The following is a 14,912-nucleotide window of genomic DNA, read 5'->3' as shown; positions in this document are numbered from 1 at the left end:
AAGCAAAACTTATACTATTCTAAAACAAAACAACTAATATGTTGAAACAATCAATTTGTCTTTTACCACGGTGGGTGGAAGCGATGAAAATATGACAAACATGCTCACCAAACCGACCTTTGTTAATTTAGAAGAAACGCTAATAATTATGAAGTTTTATTTTTTATATTAAATTATTCGCTCAAGTTACTCAAAAAGGTTACTTTCATTCCATTAAAAGTTCAAGAAGTTTGCAGGAGTTCTCGTGAATTATATAAATACATTGCGAAACAGCAGGAAATCATTTTACACTCCCTTCTAAATAATTACTGTTAATTATGCTGTCTTTAAATCTGTCAATCTGTCTCCTTATCTTAACTGTGCTTTTCTAATATTACATGTAAATTATTACAACATTGAGTTATCACTAGCCTATTTCTAAGTAAATACATACAATTCAATATAGCCACTAAAATCGGCGAGCTGCCAGGAAATTAATCACGGTCATACGTATTATAATCTATTCTATATTTTCATACGACGTATCAAATTGGCGAATCATAATCCACTTAAAACTTGTACACCTATATTATTATAGCATTGAGAAGCGCCATAGTACGCTATAATAATATATAGTTTGTTTAATATTTATATGTGTGTATAAAGAGTACAAAAGTAATTAATGAAATATCAATCAATGTTACAATTATTTATTTAACTGCCTCGTTGGTCAAGTGACTTGATAAGGCAGACTCGGAGGTCCTGGGTTCAAATCCCAAGTCGGGCCAGTAAAATGTTATTTAGATTTTCTATCGAAAATTTTCAGTAGCAGCCTGGAGTCTGGAAGTTGGAAGTGTGTATACTCCCGTGCCTCGGAAAGCACGTAAAGCTATTGGTCCTGCGTCTGAACTCTTTCCGATCGTGTCGGATTGCCGTCCCATCGGGTTATGAGAGTTAGGGAATAGAGAGTGCACCTGTGTTTGAGCACACACTTGTGCACTATAATATGTCCTGTGCAGTATGCTAATATCTCTTGAGTTTGGAGGACTATTATTATTATTTATTTGACAGCTTAAGCGGTACTAAGGTTATGTGTAAGCTGTTCTGGGAAATTAATATATCACTCAAAGAATAAAAACATCCATATTTTATAATGCTGCGTTAATATTTAAAGATAACAGTGTAATTATATACATAAATATATAACAAAATCCAGCAGCATGTACAATATGAGTATAAGGAATTGTAACTCCTAACAACACAATTAATATATATGCGTGTTTGTTTCATAGTGTATTGTATTTTCCCATTTTACGAACTGTGTTTATATTTTAAAGGAACATATCAAATACATGATGGATCAAGAAAACTACAATGCAGGGAAGAGTGCCACATATGAACCTATGACGTCAGTTATCAGTTACAAGAAGAACGTTACTGGTGATAGGGCTTTGTGCAAGCTCGTCTGTATAGGTACCACCCACTCATCAGATATTCTATCCCAAAACAGCAGTACTCGGTATTGTTGTGTTCCGATTTGAAGGGTGAGTGAGCCAGTGTAATTACAGGCACAAGGGATATAACATCATAGTTAATAATAATAATAATAATATATTGGGACATTTTTCACGCACGGTCATCACCAAATTAAGCTTGTACAAAGCTTGTGTTATGGAAACCAGACAACTGATATACCACATGTACTACTTTTCTTTTGTTAATACATACTTAAATAAATAATTACATCCCGACTCAGGACAAACAGAAATGTGCATGCACACAAATTACTGTCCTGGGTGGGAATCGAACCCACAACCTTCGGCGTGAAGGCAAGTATCTACCAACCACACCAACCGGCTCGTCAAAAGTTCCCAAGGTTGGTGGCGCATTGGTGATGTAAGTGATGGTTAATATTTCTTATTACCCTAATGTCTATGGTCGTTGGTGACCACTTACCATCAGGTCACCCATTTGCTCGTCCATCTTCCAATATTATAAAAAAGCAATCGTATACATGCTTCATCGGTAGAGAGATAATTATTATTAGTAAGGATCGGAGAAACAGGTATCTGATTAGGAGCGTCAACGTTGACGCTAATTATCATCACACATATTTGTTTTAACTCTTATTTAATTGTATTAAAATATTTAATAGTAAAATTGATGATTAGTATGAGTTATAAAAAACCATATTTATTACTATAAAACTGTCTGCAATCGGTGCCAAATAAAAAAGAATGCACAACACTGTTGCATATTAATATAAACTATGTAATTTATGAATAATGAAATGGAATTACAATTAAATATACTTACAAAATAACACTATTGAATAATAATGATGATAGCTTAGTAGCGTAACCTGGTACGAATATTACGAAAAAAGTTTAAAAATCCTTAAGGGCTTGGCACCGACTGCAGACAGTTTTGTAGTTCATATAAAACAACATTAAAAACATAATTGAGTTCTCTTTTAGTTTGTAATAAATTTTATTTACTTTGTGTGAGTCCGACGGGCTTTGTGCGATTCCGTTTGGGTAGGTACCACCCACACATCATAATATATTCTACCACCGTACAGCTATACTTAGTATTGATGTGTTCTAATTTGAACGGTCAGGGAGGCAATACGGGCATAAGGGATATACAGTTTTAGTTACAAAGGTTGCTGGCGTATTGACGATGTAAGTAATGGTCAAAATATCTTTCTTCTACTCATTGCTAACGTCTATGGGCGATGGTGACTATTAACCACTAGGTGGTCCGTTTGTTGCTCTTTGGTATCAATGTTTAGGTTTTGGTATGCCAGTTTTAAATTAAAATTAAAAATCTATCTAATAAAAATAGCTACATATCGCTTTCCAGTGGATATCAGGATTTGAGTTGAGTGATAAGCGTTAGGATTATTTTGCGCGTTAAATATTTACACATAGGGATGGGGCTTAACGTTAAATACCCAATGTATGCAAATAAATGTTAAATTAGTTCATATTTCAATCATTTTTAGTGAAATTTGGTTATTTAAATGAATGGTGTATTTTCCATATAAATACCACCTGTTTAAATAATAATATTAAGATTGTTCCTAGATTGTTTTGATCTGCCATATAATTTAAATAAAATCGATTTACTGCGACGTTGGTTTGCCTGGTGGCCAGATAAAAGGCCGCACATCACGGACTCTTGGGTCCAAATCCATGGTTAACTGCTTATGTTGTATGACGTCATGTAACAATCCATTACTTCAATAACAGCGTGTGCTTAAAATGTTACCAAAAAGCATTCAAATCATTCTAATGTTTAGTTTTTTTTTCAAGACAGGTCACTGTAACATCAATAATTACTAGCAGTGCTTCTACTTTTGCCTCACCAAATATTATCTAGTAAATAGCAGCCTGTGAATGTTCCACTGCTGCACTAAGGCCTCCTCACCTTTTTTTGAGAAGAAGCTTTGGAGCTTATTCCACCCCGCTGCTCCAATGGGGGTTGGTGGAATACACATGTGGCAGAACTTCAGTGAATTTAGACACATGAAGGTTTCCTTACGATATTTTCCTTCACCTTCAAGCACGAGATGAAATATAAATACAAATTAAGCACATAAAAATTCTGTGGTAGTTTCCCGAATTTGAACCCACGACTATCAGTTAAGACTCACGTGTTCTAACCACTAAGCCATCTCTACTTTTTTCCAAATAGTATACATGTAATATTATAATAAAATCAAAACTTCATCTGACGGATAGACGCTTTATAGATACTTCTTTACCTATTTTAGATAATAGCAAAATAGTCTTACCATTATTATAATAATAAAAAAACACTCACCATATTCCTGAATTTTTTATGCTTTCTAAGAAAAACTTTTATCTGTAGAAAAATCAAAAAATATTTAAATTGTGAACAACGAGAAAACAGACACAATTAGTCGATGCCAAGTAATTTTAACTGAAACTTCAAAGAACAAGACCAGTATCTGAGTCTATTATGTTAAGATAGGCATCATAATGACCTTAAATATCACTCGGTCGTTTCTAAATATTTTTATCTGCTTTTTAAAAATAACTGAGATCCAATTTAGCTATTTAACTATCTATATAAGCGAAATAGCACTCATCACGAGACCTCCTAAGCTATACACTCCATGGCTTGAAAATCGTCACAGTTACACCTTCCCCGAAGTAGACGCTCACTAAGAACGGATTTTACATAAATCCTATTCAAAATACATATTTCTGCTTATCTACCCGTGTGAAGTCGAGACAATTAGCTAGTGTGTAATGTAAGTATGTACACAAATACGACATGCTTTTTTTGCGACACGGGATCGCTTGCGCATCCTTTTTTTTAACGCTGGAAAAACACATTACGCTTTTCCCCCACGGAAACAGTGGGGGGGCGGGGGGTATGTGTTGCTCGCCGATGTCCAAGGCATCGAGTGCGCCCCGAACATCGGAATACCCACTAAAAAACCAGCGGTACCTTTTCCATCTTAACGAAGGGCGCCACGGGAGCGCTTTCGCATGCTACGGTGACGCAATCGCTTGCGCATCCTACCGTGACGCCCATAAAATATGACATGCTAATAAAAAACATTTACAATTTTTTTATTCCCTATGTTAGAATATTTTATATAATGCAACAGCTAGTAATCCCAACTCGAAACTCATAGCTGATAAAGGTCATGAAATGTACGAAAATTATTATGTGACACTGACCATAATAATTTTAAGAATTCACGCATCAAAATAGTATCATCACTATTAATAAGTCGGACAACATTCTCCGTGAATGTGTATATATAATGAAGTGTAGTTCTTACAGAGTAGCACTGCTGAAGGCACTTTGACATGAAGCAGGATAACCTTTAAGAGTATCTTTCTATTGTTGTTATTGTTGTATGTCCAACCTGGCATTCGAATATTTATTCAAATGTTCATCATAGGTCCGCTGTGCATATTAGTATAATATCCACGTAATCAAATATAAGAACTAAGAAATGAAGCTTAGCACATAAGAGCTTAGATAAATTAAAAAGTAAAATAAGTTCCATAACAAATCGTAAATATATTTGTTATTTCATCTATTGTACTACTTGTATTTTAACGATCCGTAATCTTTTAAGTCCAAATATTACCGTTTGTCAAGTATTCTGATTTAATAATGGTGTTATCAATGTAAAAATAAATAGAGATATTAAAGAAAGAATCCTAAATTGTCGCCTTTCAAGCATGTTGTTGGCATTTTGCCATGACATTCTGATTAAAACATGTATGTTTGTATTATGTATATCTTATTCTTACAATTAGTTCGCTATCTCTTTTCACGACGCCAACTAATAATTTAATTTAGAAATTTCCTATTAACAGTTTAGTATTCGATATGAGGATTTTGAATTAATTTTAAATAAATTACAAAATATAACTTTATTGTAATATATTTGTTATTTCATCTATTGTACTACTTGTATTTTAACGATCCGTAATCTTTTAAGTCCAAATATTACTGATTAAATACGCTTAGCAAGGTTAAGCGTTAGCTTAGGTTTTATTTATTTTATTTTTATTTATTTTTTTTATTTATTTATTTATTTTATTTATTTTTTTATTTTATAGATAACTACATGTTTTGTTTAGGAATAATAGAATAAATAAAAATCAAAAAAGTAAAACATAATCAAAGCTATCACTAATCTTAAAATTTACGTTATTTACTAAAACTATTCATATTAAGCCAACCAAAAAAATCTTTACAACTGATTAAAACTTAACGTATGCTAAGGCGCATGTGATGATGCAAAGCATAGAATGGAATTCGGATGGCAGTTGACGTAGTCTTAGGTCAGGAACGTGTGCAGCAACAGAGCTAAATGACACAGTTCACGCTTTCACTTCCTACCTGATACAAATAATAGACAGTTGTCCGTATATTAAAATGGTTTAAATAGATATTTATTTCATCCATAAAAAGTATATCTATAAAGCCTCAAAGTATATGCCAGAAATCTAAGTCAGCATCAGAATTGACGAGCCGGTTGGCGTGTTAGGTAGATACTTGCCTTTTCACGCCGAAGGTTGTGGTTTCGATTCCCACCCAGGACAGACATTTGTGTACATGAACATGACTGTTTGTCCTGAGTCTGGGTGTGATTATCTATATAAGTATGTATTTACAAAAGAAAAGTAGTATATGTAGTATATCTGTTGTCTGGTTTCCATAGCACAAGCTTTGTATAAGCTTAATTTGGAATCAAATGGCCGTGTGTGTAAAAAAAAAAAGAATGAAGCAGAATATATCTTCGTTTCAATCGCCTGCGTCGCAGCGTAAGAGGTGCTTGTTTATACTTTACAAAATCTCCTTAAGCTAGTGTTCTCGTATAATATTATGCCATGTATGTTTTTCGATATCTTCACCTATTATTGAATTGAATTTAATTTTTTTAACTGACTTGACAGTGTTCAGTTAATATAAGTATGTATAATTAATTATGTTTACAAATTTGTTTCGAATGTAACGTAAATATAAATAATTTCAGAACCCAGACAAAATTTCTTTTGTTGTTGTCTGGATTTTTTTTGTCAAAATTGTTATATAAATAAATGGATAATATTTATAGAGAAAAAGTAATGATTTTCGCATCTATAATTTAGATACATATAACATAAAATTAAACGTACTTTTGTATGCATGCTGTCCTTGAACACAAACTATATGGAAATAGTGATCTGTGTTATAAGACTTAAATAGCTTATTCCGTAATACTCAACAAAAAACAAATGAACACGACTTTCCACTTCATAATTTATATGAGTATGATTAGCCAAATTCACGGTGCCGCTATAATCCGGAAAATCGAAAAGGCCATTATAATATATAGATCCTAATATCGTTTGCAACGTATCTCAATTCCGCCATCGCTCGAGTACGTACTACACTGTACTAATTGTTTTGGAGTTCATCCAAAATACAAACTTAACCGAATTTCACGGGTGGCACGGTGCATAGAAAATTGTTGCTTCTAACGTATTTAGTGAAACAATAATGTGCTTCGGAAACTAATTTAAATTAATAAAATAAATTTGAATGACTAAAATAAATATTTGAATTGATCTTATTTAATTCTTGAGCAGATAAAATATTTCAGTACATTTTTCTAGACAAGAACATTGTCAACCGATTTTTTTTGTTTTGTAGCTATTTACAAGCTTTAGTGTTAAGAATAACAAAAAATATAAACATGAGTAAATTTTTTTGCTATCAGTATATGCAAATTCATAATCTCAATAATGATTATGGACGAATTTTGACCACTTTGAAACGCTCTACATATTTATTCTTTGTGCATTTCATTTTATTCCTTCTTCTTCGTTAGCTTCATTTTCATTATTCTAATAAAAAATTACCTATTAGATGTTTGTTGCTGACAATTATGAACTACATTTAAATAATATATATGTATTTATTAACTACAACGGTTTTCAATATGTAAGCTTTATTAAAATTTAGCTTTTATCAACTTCGTACATTATTAATATACCATTTAATTCGTACTTTTTCTAAATAAACCAGTCTACGTACGTCATATTACACCACTAATATTTTCTTTACCAATGTTGATCTGAACTGTAGATTGCGGGTTACAAGCAAATAACACTGCTATTTTCAATTGTAATATAATATTTATGTGCATACGATTAATATCGATATAGTATGCGAAATAAGGGAAGAAATATTGACACTGAAATTGCTCAAAAGACGAATATTGAAATTATTACGTCAATTTATATCGTCCGTTCTTTCTGTTTACTTACATACAGAATATATAATTTATATAATGTTTTAAATTTTAAAATTAATATTAAAAACCCAAATATCTTGACTTCTCATTAATAACACATTACTGAGGAAAAATTGCTTACAAATGAAAATGGCCGTGAAAGTGTAAATTTTCGAAGCACTGCCTCATTTATCGTCGCTACTACTAAATAGTAAACGTAAATCATCTTTAAACAGTATATTTATTGAGTAAAAATTTTGTATGTTTGTAACAACCTATAAATATTTCATTGGTAAGGATGACCTTTCTTCGGGGAATTATAAACTCATGCACATGAATTGTGCCTAGCCGGATTTGAACCCTTTACATCAGTTACGATTGACGTTTTTTAATCAAAATTTTTTGGACTGTTGGTTTATTATATTGAAAAGTATTTTATTAGTATCTAAAGGCATGCAATCCATTGGCCATCAAATCAAAAATGAGATTAACCGGAAAAGAACAACATGGGTTCCAAAATTAGCAGGTTTAAGCATAGCACTGAACAAAGTTTGGCTAAATAATGATGATAATGAATATTATGATTTTTAGTACTATTGAAAACATTCATATTGAAAGCAATCAGAGTTAACTAAACAATAACGGGCTTACTTATAAACTTTGTTTAAACAATTCTATGTCTTCTTCTTTCGAAAGTCAAATCGATAATGATAGAAAGGACAAAATCAGTGTTTAACTAACAACTGCTAAGTAATGTTAATAAATAAGGCCGTAAATTATTGGCGCTATATCACAATAATTGTTTGATTGATCTTACATTGTGGTTTTTTTTAATAAAATATAAAGTAAAAGAAATAACGAGAAATTTAAATAGGAAAAATGGATTTGTGATACTGAATACGGTTAACTTTCAAAACAGAATTCAGATGTAGGTTGATAATGATTATGGAACACGTCGAACAATTGAAATATGTATACATAACCCATGTATAAAATATTTAAAAATTTATATTTAAATATTTTTAATGCCAATATTACATATAACTGAGAATTTTCAATAAATTTTCTGATATCTTATAAAATTTCTTCCTAGAATTCCGCAGTTAAATTCAGCTGTATAATAATACAAAATAATCTTCAAATTCAATGAATTCACGGTATTTTTGTCAACCATTTATGTAACACAAATTTGAAAAATACAGTATTCAATAATATTATATATATATATATTGTATTCATAGCTAAAAGAAAAAGGTATCATTATTCTTTCCAACAAAATTAAATAATATTATGTTTTCTATAAAGCCGAGATGGCTTAGAGGTTTGAACGCGTAAATCTTAACCGATGATCGTGGGTTCAGCCCGGCCAAGCGCCACTGAATTTTTATGTGCTTAATTTGTGTTTATAATTCATCTCGTGCTTGACGGTGCAGGAAAACATCATGAGGAATCCTACATGTGTCTAATTTCACCAAAATTTTGACACATGTCAAAAGCGCTGCGTTGCGCGCGCGTTATTTCATTCCACCAACCCGCATTAGAGCAGCGTGGTGGAATAAGCTCCAAAACCTTTTCCTCAAAAAGGAGAGGAAGCCTTAGCCCAGCAGTGGGACAAACTCTCACATGTTTCTATAAAAAATGTGTTTTTCTATTAAAATTAAAACGACTATTTTGAGCTAGAAAGAAATGCTACTGTGATTCTCATTTTATGTGTTTGTACGTGTTATATTTGAATTCGCTGTTAATGAATTTATATATGTGTAAATAAGGTGAATTTTGTGGAATGTCAATTATTTATGATACAGCTTTGGTGAATGATATTAGTCTGTGACATATATCAACAATTTTAAATATTTATTTTATATCTAAGGTAGACAGGTGATAAATAAATTTAACTTGTATATTTTATAAATAGAAATCATCTTAATTAAAAAAAAAAAACCTTTTAACGTAATTCTTAAAAATATTTTTAACTAAACAGACAGTAATTATTACTAAATTATAGTGCTTGAACTAAATGGACAAAAAAGAACTCAGTATTAACTCTATAACTCACTTAATATATATCCACTCGCAAACAGGAAGAACGTTAAAGTAATTTAATACCCACCTGAAATATTTTATGGGTTTGTGCCATTTTTATTTTGGATTCATTTTATAATCTATCCGTTAGTGACAGAGTTCAGATTCTTGCACCGGCGGACTGTTGCAAGAGTGCTATAATTATAATTTGGAGGTCACGCCTACGTTTTCGTATTTTATTTTCTCCTTGCAGCGAATATTCACGAAATCGTTTACGATAAAATTGATATTTACGTAAAAAATTACATTGACGCTTTTTTATTTGTAGTATCATATATCTTTATTAATCTTACGAGTTTTTTTAAATGTTTATGTATTAAATATTATCGATTATAACTTCAATTTATTTTCATTTCAATTAGCAATATTTACTAAAACTAAAAAAATATTAAAATATCATCGTCTGTTTGTACATTATTCATATATTAATAAATTAACTCGTAAGATTTTGTTTATCATAAAAATCACTATATTAAATCTTGTAATTAATTTAATGTAATTAAATTAGCAAGAAATTATAGCAATATTAATATCATAATATATGCAAATATCATTGGAATCGTATTATATTTTCAAACTTTTGAAAGTACAAAAAACAATAAAATATTTTCTTTAGCTATATTAATCTTTCAAATGGTTCTAACATGGTAGATTAAAATATTTTTATTCATACGAAATATTATAATAAACTCTATAAGGATAAAGTCATGTCAATATGATTCGGGTCATGTAATAATGTTTTGTAAAAAAATGTATATTACGTATACATTTTCGGGCTTACTTATAAACGTTGCTGTTTAGATGAATAATGATTTTGACCTTTCTGTTATTATCGGTTTGACTTATGAGTGAAGAAGACATAGCCGCTAAACTACAGTATAAACTATGTTTGAAAGTTTAATTTTTATTTATAAAATTATAACAAGAAGAAATATAAAAATCGACAAAACAGCGCTGTAATACTTGCTCAATGACGTATATTTTCTTTCGACTAAGTACAATATTTTTCGAGCAAATGGCCTTGTTTACTATAGATTCACATTGTTCGAATTGTTCATTTCATTATTCGTTTAAAACTTTATTATCAAATCAAGAGACGACAGAACAATATGTTTCAGTCTAATTTATTTTACTTTTTTTTTGTCAAGTTTCCAATTTCTTTCGACTGGTAATCTTGTGGTAGGTAAAGGTTATTATTGTTAAATCACATTTTTCGCATATATTTTTTGTACATTGAAACCCGGTTATTATAGTAATAATAATTTTATGAAAATACGCTAATAACATAAAAATATTACCATACAAGGAAACGTTATGTATAATAATTATTATATTTAAAGTTTGGTAGTCGAGCTTTGTGTTAGTTCGTTTGGGTTGGTATAATTCACTCACCATCCGCTCATCACATATTTTACCACCAAGCAGTAATACGTACTGTTGTGTTCCGGTTCAAAGGTAAATAAATACAATATTATTATGAATTAAGGCCATCGTCAGTATTCCCTTTGAATTAATTGTAATGGAACTGTATTTTTTTGTCATAAAATATATTTTAATATTACTTTTATAGTTCGCTTGCTGCTTACGATAGTGTGTAGACTTTGTATATTATAATATTTCCAGTTTTTACCAACATACAGAATTTAATTTTACCATAGACACTGCCTTGATGATATTGTAGCCAGTACATAAGGGCTCTTGGTTCTCAGGCTAATAAAATATTATCGGATATTTCTATAGAAAAGTTTTCAGTGGCATTTTGGAGTTAGGAAGTTGACGGAGGCGGCTTAAGTATTTAACAGAAATTTAACTTCATTGATGAGTTCGTAAGGCCGTGGGTCCTACTGTTTTACGTTGGTGGTGGGTCCGTCTTCAGTGTAATCAGGTTATCGTCTCATAACACTGGGTGAATTTAGTAATCATATTAAAATTAAAAAATCAATATTCTCCGCTAATAATTTTTCATTACAGAGTTTTTTCTCTCATATTAGAAGCCTAACTCCGAAATTCCATCAGTTTTATTAACGAATAAGGCAACTTCCGAGTATTATCAAGATTTTAGATGTATACCTAAATTTTCCTATTTAAAATTATTTGTAAAATAAATGTTATTTACATAAAAATGATTATTTTAAACTAAAAAATATATATTTATAAATAAGTATTATAAGACATAATCTATGTAATTTTTAACTTTATTAAGCAAGGCTCGAAAAAATTTACCTCAATTTAAAGTCACAGTTTGTTACACGCTTCAATAACCCGAACACCTCGATTTAAAAAAAAAGTATTGGAGTATTGCTAAAAATAATCTTATAATACTGCATATAATAGATTGCAGTGTATGAAGTGACGTTATTCGCTTAACAATATAATATATATTTACATTTAACATTTATAATTCTAACAGAAGGCCAATCGCTAAAATGATGGTATCCATAATATCCCCCCTCAACCGCAGGTGAAACCGCGGGTGGAAGCTGGTTGTTTATAAGCTTTTATATACATAAACATTTTTTTACATTAGCAAACACGATGTTTTTTATATTGGACGGACAAATAATGTTAAGTGGTCACCCATAGATATTGGCGATCTAAGAAATATTAACCATTCCTTACATCGCCAATGTGCCACCAACCTTGGAAGAGAAGATGTTATGTCTCTTGTGCCTGTAGTTACACTAGCTCACTCACCCTTTAAACCACGCAGTATAAGTATTGCATATGTGAATGACAAAAAATAAAGGGATAAATCATGTCAATCTAAAGCGATGGTCGCAGGTTCAAATCTCAACAAGCACCGCAGTGAAGCTAAATGTCTTCAAGAAGTCTGTAAGTATCACATTTGACCAGTAGTGGGACAAATATGGCCTGTTATTATAGATCATGCCTTATATTGTATTATTTCTAAATTATATTTGAATAATAAAATATAATAAAATAATTCTTACCTACATATATATATACAAGTACTTTAGTCTTGAATATCTAGTTATACAATACAGTTATATATATTATAAGTACATATCGTACATAATTATGTACGATCAAGGAAAGGCGATAGAGGAATAGATAGCGTATAAATGCATTGACCTCTGGGTCATTGTTGATATCTTACAGGTCAACTAGTTCTGTAAGGGTATGAATACAATATTACTTACATTCATTTCGATGAAATGAGGTATTAAGATAGAATATATCAGGATAAACTTAATGCAATTGAAATTTGTAAGCTTTTATTTGTAACTAGTTTTAGCTCCCGGATTCGCACGTGAATTAGGGGGTAGAAGGGCAGGTTTTAGGTAATGGCTTCATATCAAATTTAATCAAAATAGGCACAGTGGCTTAGCCGTGAAAGCGAAATAGACAGACAAAGTTACATTCGCATTTATAATATAAATATAGATTACGGATGATGAAGTTTAAGTTGCAAATGCTGTTGCTGAATTTGATTAAATAATTGAATGTATTTAATTTATATTTTTATTATAAATGTATGAAATGTAAAAAATATATAACAGCCGGTAAATGGTTCGTGAATAGAATGCCACAGTTTGTTAATGAAGATTATAATATATTTTTTGGTTATTTGAATATTTTATAATATATTTCTTAATAAAATAAAATATTTATGTCATACTATATTTAAGAAAGATGAAGAATCCTCGTAATCATATCATCTTCTTATTATGTTTATATTACGTTTGATTTGATATAATTTGTTTTTTGTTTTTTTTTTTTTTTACTTTTATAATAATTTTTATCCCCAGAGGTTGGAATGAATCCGTGCAAGCAAAGTGGATAGCAGTTACGCGTAATGAGATGTATGAAGAAGATCTAAATCAATGTGATTTTTTTAATATAATTTCACTTGTACCTTTTACAGTAAATAATATTAAAATCTCGTATGCAACTATTTTTTTATCGTTGAATAAAATAGATGAATAGAACTTGTTTTGTAGAATATTATTTTAATACAATTGCCACTCAAATCATAAAACTTAAATCGAATTTCGAAAGAATACTATTATTATAAAAAGAAAACATTTTCAAAATACACTGTAATCATCATAATGATTAAACGCGAATTGTCTGTTTTCAAGTGTACATTTATTTATTTGTATCCTAATTCAGCGTTATGTTAACGCTGTAAAAATAATAACATTTGTCATCCTTTTCTATCCTTATTACAGTCGTAGTTTGTAGGAAGAGACAAAACATAATATATAATCATAGTCGTGTGTGCATACCTTTATTTTGAACTATATATTATAGTTTTATTATACCTTTATTTAATATATAATGTAACTATATATAACTATTTAGTAATGATAAATATATTTAAAAGTACGTCTCATTAATGACATTATTAAATTGATAAAATATATATTAAAAAAATGGTTATCTAAGCGTATAAAATACTACCAATAAAAATCCATTGAATATTACAATAAAACAAGAATTACTCACACGATGTAAACAAGAATCACTTAATCACACATTTACACTCACACACACAAACACTTAATTAAATCAAAATGGGCACAATCAGCCAAAATTGTTCGCGAACTTTGTGAACCACGTGTTGCGCTACGAAAAGCGAGAAGGAAAAACGATTCTATTAACTCCACTGGACACCACTCTTGGCCGCAAGTCACTCACTACTGGCCATACGTTTCACATACATTGCCGTGCGAACACAACTAAACAATTTATTTTCATATACAACGAACGCATCGAACATATCTAATCGATGGATAACGAATAGCCATAAAAACGTCTCTACTTTTCTCCTGATCACGATGGTTAAATCTATTTCTGAATTTCGCTATGTGATGAGTCATTGCGATTGGTCAGTTCAATGATTAAAAACTGCAGTTAAATTTTCAAATTTTATTAAATAATCTATTTTATTTATTATTTAAACTGACGTTACAGTTCAATACTTCGGTATAGTATATATCTTATTTAATTTAAAAAAAAATATGTTCGTAAATAAACAGTAGATTTGTAAGGAATATATAATAAATGTATATGAGGAACTTCGCAAATTGTTCCTTTTCCTTCAGTTTGC

General features: G+C 30.4%; 1 protein-coding gene across 1 annotated transcript in view; it reads right to left on the bottom strand.

Moving 5' to 3' along the window:
- LOC126771287 (CUGBP Elav-like family member 1) overlaps positions 1 to 14,522 on the bottom strand; it is a 433,380-nt gene extending 418,858 nt beyond the window's left edge. Inside the window, exon 1 of the mRNA XM_050491098.1 lies at positions 14,309 to 14,522. The gene's annotated coding sequence lies outside the window, so the exon portion shown is untranslated. The remainder of the gene's footprint in view (positions 1 to 14,308) is intronic.
- Positions 14,523 to 14,912: the final 390 nt, after the last annotated feature.

This window comes from Nymphalis io, chromosome 10, assembly GCF_905147045.1.
Source record: "Nymphalis io chromosome 10, ilAglIoxx1.1, whole genome shotgun sequence".
NCBI lineage: Eukaryota > Metazoa > Arthropoda > Insecta > Lepidoptera > Nymphalidae > Nymphalis > Nymphalis io.
This window is presented reverse-complemented; position numbering and strand designations above follow the sequence as displayed.